Source organism: Nannospalax galili, unplaced genomic scaffold (assembly GCF_000622305.1).
Source record: "Nannospalax galili isolate Female #2095 unplaced genomic scaffold, S.galili_v1.0 scaffold781, whole genome shotgun sequence".
Classification (NCBI taxonomy): Eukaryota; Metazoa; Chordata; class Mammalia; order Rodentia; family Spalacidae; genus Nannospalax; species Nannospalax galili.
In genome coordinates, this window is record NW_008346898.1 from 3,740,792 (window position 1) to 3,746,149 (window position 5,358).

A 5,358-nucleotide genomic window follows, 5' to 3' on the forward strand; every position below is an offset into this window, starting at 1 on the left:
GAAAAAAATCCTCCAAAGTACCAAATGCACGGCAAGAAAATACAGATAAATTAGAGTTAGGTAGATTATTCATTCTTCTGTTGTTGGACACCTTGGTTGGTTCTATGATGTAGTTGTTGTAAAGAGTCCTGCAATATACATGGAAGTATCTCTGTGGTAGGATATAAAGTCCTTTGGGTACATATTCAGGATTGTTATAGCTGAACCATGTGTCCATGCTATTTTTATTTTTTCCCTTTTTTACTGAATTTTTGCAAATTTCATACAGTATATTTTGATCATATTTAGATCTTCTCCCATATCTGCACCACCCTTACTAAGTCCCATTAAGTTTTTTGCATATATATGCATGCTTATAGAGTCAGGGTTTGTCCCTAAATGCCTTTTGATATAGGTTCATTCACTGAAGCCTAGTGAACCTACCAAGACTCTCACCCTTAAAAGAGACTCTCCCCCTCCCAGAAGCCATCAATTGCTAGTACTTCCTCAGGTCAGGTTGGGGTTTAATTACCCACTTCCCCACATCTGTGCTGGGACTTTGTCCGGCTTGAGTGTTGTGGGACTTGTGCATGCTGTCACAATTGCTCTGAGTTCCCATGAACAACTGCCAAGCTGACTGGAAAACCCTGTTTCCTCTGTTACCATCGCTGCTTCTGGCCCTTATAATCCACCCCTTCTTTAGAAATGAGCCCTGAGCTTTGAGAGGTTGAAGTTTGGTGTAGGTGTCCTGTTCAAGGAAAAGCACTCTGCAGCCTCTTGTTCTCTGTATGTTGGCCAGTGGTGGTTCTCTGTGTCAATCACCGTCTGCAGCATGTGGTTTTATGTGATGACAAAGAACATGGAAGATACAGGTTTGATGCTTTCTCTAACTTTTGACTTAGGCAGCAGTAACATACACAAAGGCACCCCACAGCTACAGCCCTTTCCCCACAACCTCATTTCCTTCAGCTTTCCAGTTTCAAAGGCTGTGCACTCTGGTTCCTATGCATGTGATTTATCATTCAGGTCTATCTGCCCTCAGTGGGCCTCCTCCTCATATTTCATGCACTAAACTAAGCTAAAATGCACATCAGTCTCTTGATGGGGCTGGGGTGAGAGAAAGGAGAGGGATTCGTTCTGTGGCTCGGGTGTCTTTAAAAGTTAAAGGTGAGGTTGGGACTGGAGAAATGGCTCAGTAGTTAAAAGCACTGGCTGCTCTTGCAGAGGACCCAGGATCAGAACCCACATGGCAGCTCACAACCATCCATCTTCTGCCACCCAGACACATTAGGAGAGGGTGTAGCCAAATGCTGGCTGGAGCCCTAAATCCATATAAGAGAGAGGCCGACCACTGACAAGACACATATGGATTATATGGTGCACTTAGTGAGTAGGAAGTCAGATTTTATTATATTTTATTATATTTGAGTCAGAGTATAATTTGGGGTAGAGTTATTTTCACAGCCACCATGTGATGCTGTGAACCGAACCTGGGTCCTCTGCAAGAGCAGCCAGTACTCTTGAACTGCTGAGCCATCTCTCCAGTCCCCATCTATCTGATGAATTCTTAGTCACCTGGTTGTTGTATAGAAATGTGATTCCACTTTTAACCTGAAGCCTGAACGAAGTAAAATTATGCGTGCAGGTTCATTAGATATGCCAGTGAGTAATGTGATTTCTGTGGGAATGTCTCAAATCTGAGCAACAGAGGTAAAAATTCTAGCTTCATTTGGATTAGGAAGCTACAACCCATTGTGTCCTGTGTGTGTGATGGCACACTGTGAAAACAGTCTATGGATTTTCCTAGAATTGCAGTATTATGCTTCTGTGGATGCTGTGTTAGCTATCAGTAAGCAAAATAGCGGTAGACCAGCCTTTCGCACAATAGAAGCAGCAAATCACAGCTGCAGCATATTCAACTGTCTACTGAGTAAAAACCATGCTATGAGTGAGTGCCTGTGTGTATGTACATTTGTGTACATGTGTGTAAGTATCAGTGGATAATTTAGCAGGGGAAATCATATATATATTTAATTAAATAAGACTTCAAAATGACTTGTGGAAGATGCCTCCATGCATAGAATCAATACCTCCCTCTGAAGCCCCCAACAACCATTATTATACAAATATATGTTTTGCTGAGCATCTCCTGAAACCTATGGGATGTAAGGGTTCTCAACAGGATATCTAGGCTGAATTAGGGAAAGGAAGATCCTGGAAGGCTCATCAGTTTTCTGGGAAGTATGCCAAGGCTGTGACTTGGAGAACAGATCAGGACTTTTGACCACAAAGCCAGTGGCTCCATCAAGACTGCTGTCAATTTAGTTCAGTGTTGGCTTCTGAAGCAAGTGATCTCCTCCCTCCACGCAAAGGTAATGTTGGCTATGAACAGACACCACATGGTTACCATGAACTTGTCTATAATAATGAGTGGGAAAGTCCTCACATTCATGGGCTAGGAGCTGACACAGTGGTGTATTTTCTAGAGCAAAGCTCAGGTGATGAGTCCGGGGTCAGTCAAATGGGAGGCTTATCAGCCAATTCAGGATCAGAGTGCGTTATAAGAGGAAGGACTGCATGGAGCTCTTTAGTGAGGCTCAGAGGCAACTCCGGCAGATGGATAAAGCCCACGGAGAGAAGGAGGGAAACACACTTTCAACAGTGGAAACAGAATCAAAGGCTCAGTGAGAGGGACCCAAGGGAGCCTCACGGGCTGTTCTCAGTCCAGAGAATTCAGAGAGAGCACGTTTGAAGGAACTGTGCAGGGTACAGGGGAGGGGGAGCTGCCCAAGACAGAGATCTCCTTAATACAGGAACAGCCACAGCCCCGCAGGGTAAGAAAGCTTTAATCTGCCCCCAACTTCTTTGACTTTTATTTGTAAATAAATGTAGCTGCTTTATCTCTCCCCAGCTGTTATATGTTCTGTAGTTTGTAAAAAAAGACTGATAACATGAATCCTTCTCTATGTGGGGCAAATAATTTCTAAGGAGTGAGGGGTTGGAGTGACTGATTTTTCTCCTTGCCTTTTGTTACTAAATTCAGACCAGAGCTGCATGAGTATCACTTCTGTTTTCCAGAATGTGCATTCAAAATAACATTGTGACAAGGAACACCTACATATTTCACATTCTGACTCAGCCCATGGTGTTGAAAGAGTCAAAGACCCTGGAGTTCACATGAATTGCTAAAATTCTAATATCCTGGGAGTGAGAAGACAGGAAAATTAAAAAAAAAAAAAGGATTTAGTAAATGCTAATGAGAAGCAGTCTCAAAGGCAGAAAACAGCTTTCTAAAATGCTGCCAAATTATTATCATCAAAGTAAATAATGACAATTTCAAAACCAACACAGTCTTACCAATCAATTCTAAAGGTATCGGTTTTTCAGTCAGTTTGTTAGTCGATAGTTTCTGGCTTACCACGACTTCATAATTGTATATTTTGAAAAATTATATTTTAATTCAACACCTTAAATCTATCTAACATTAGACAGCAGACAGCAAAACATTTCAAAATAGCCCATTCACTTTTTAAAATAGCTGTAGCACAGACAGTCAGCATTCAACTCCTAAAACTGTCTGTAGTTTCATGATAGTGAAATAAAATCCTGAAGACCAAACAACCCACAAAAGAAAGCAAAAGTGAGATGGTGAACTTACTTTTGGGAAAATTGAAGCAAAGGATGGATCTAGAAACACGGTTTGTTCGCGGTGTTACTCAGAAGAAAGTGAGTCACATTTTCTCCTGGTCTTTAGCATGTTTCTGGAGTTTGCTTTAACTCTTTGACTTCTGTGAGCATGTCCTATGAAGTCTGCTTTCAGCCAAGGGTTTATGATCTCAGATCTGCTGATCTTGCCAAACACCACATTCACGTGACTGCTCATGAACTGTTTGTTTTTTCCCTGGTACCCAGCCAGTCCCTGCAGAGTAATGCCAGTTACATTGGGTTGCCTGGCTGTGCCACGGTATAAAGTGAAGCTTGGAGAGAAGATTCAATATGCCTAAGCTTGCAGCATTCCTAAGCTTTGCTCTGTGATATCCAAGATGATTAACTCCAACAGCAAAGTTTAAAGCATTGCCTTTCAACCGTAAGGAGGTAACTTGGAGAGAAATTTAATCAGAGAAAAGCTGTCTTTTCCACCTAGAACTCCAGACTATTTGTTATCTTTACTCCACAGTTTTCATTTCATTCAGTTTTGATAATCCTCTAATTTCTCTTGAGACTTATTCTTTGACAACTGACTTGTTTAGTAGTGTGTTGCCTTAATTTCCAGATGTCTGGAGATTGTTATCTTGTGTGTATGTGTCTGCGTGCATGTCTGCATGCATGCGTCCATGCCCATGGATATGAAGGCCAGAGGTCTATGTCAGGTATCTTCCTCAATTATGCTCCACTTTTTTAAATTTTTTTATTTATTTTTATTTTATATGTATGAGTGTTTGCATGTGTGTAAGTGCACCTGGGTGTGCAATGTCTACAGACACCAGAAGAGGGCATCAGAGTTAGGGATGGTTGTTAGTTGCCAGGTGGATGCTGGGAACTGAACTCAGGTCCTCTGCAAGAGTAGCTGGTGCTCTTAACCATTGAGCCATCTCTCCAGCCCCTTCTACTTTCTTTTTTGAGACAGTCTTTCATCTGAAGCTGGAGCTTATTAATTTGGCTAGGAGTGCCAGGCAGCAAGCTCCAGGGATTCTTCTGTGTCTGCATCCTCAAGTCTGGGATTACAGGCCACAGTTAGGCTCTTATGTGGGTGCTGGGGGAGCAAGCTCAATGGAGCATATGAAGCAAGCACCTCATCCACTGAGTTACCTCACCAACCCTTATCTTCTGGTTATCGACTTGTATTTTAATTCCCTTATAGTCAGAAAGCATTCTGTATACTAACTTTTGTTAAGCTTGTTTCACAAGCCAGGAAAGATTGCTTAGTGACTATTCCATACACACATAAACATATGTGCAACTCTTGTTACTGCTGGGCTGCCAGACAGCATGCTAATCAGACTAACACCCCCATTGATGGGAGGAGAATTGTGTTGACTTTAAAGTCCAGTCTGTGTTTGCATCAGTTACCAAAGAGCCTGAGAGCAGAGCCTAAAATCAATTACATTTCTGTGCTTTGTTAGGTCAACTACTGGTTCAAGAAAGTGCTTCAAATATATTAAAAATTTATAATATATTTCAAGAAATTTTAACATATACTGTGTGTATATATGAGAGAGAGAGGGACAGAGAGAGAGAAACAGAGAGACAGAGAGAAGGAAAGAGAGAGAGAGAGAGAGAGAGAGAGAAAGAGAGAGAGAATGTGCCTGCCACAGAGTGACTTATGGAGGTTAGAGGACATGTGGGAGTCAGTTCTCTTCTTTCACCATTCAGTATTTG

General features: G+C 41.8%; 1 protein-coding gene across 2 annotated transcripts in view; it reads right to left on the minus strand.

The window, feature by feature from the left end:
• LOC115072059 (ATP-binding cassette sub-family A member 8-like) overlaps nucleotides 1-3,829 on the minus strand; it is a 15,620-nt gene extending 11,791 nt beyond the window's left edge. The window contains exon 1 of one of the 2 annotated variants that reach the window (XM_029568380.1): nucleotides 3,638-3,829. The gene's annotated coding sequence lies outside the window, so the exon portion shown is untranslated. The remainder of the gene's footprint in view (nucleotides 1-3,637) is intronic. The other variant, XM_029568379.1, reaches the window with a different exon arrangement.
• Nucleotides 3,830-5,358: the final 1,529 nt, after the last annotated feature.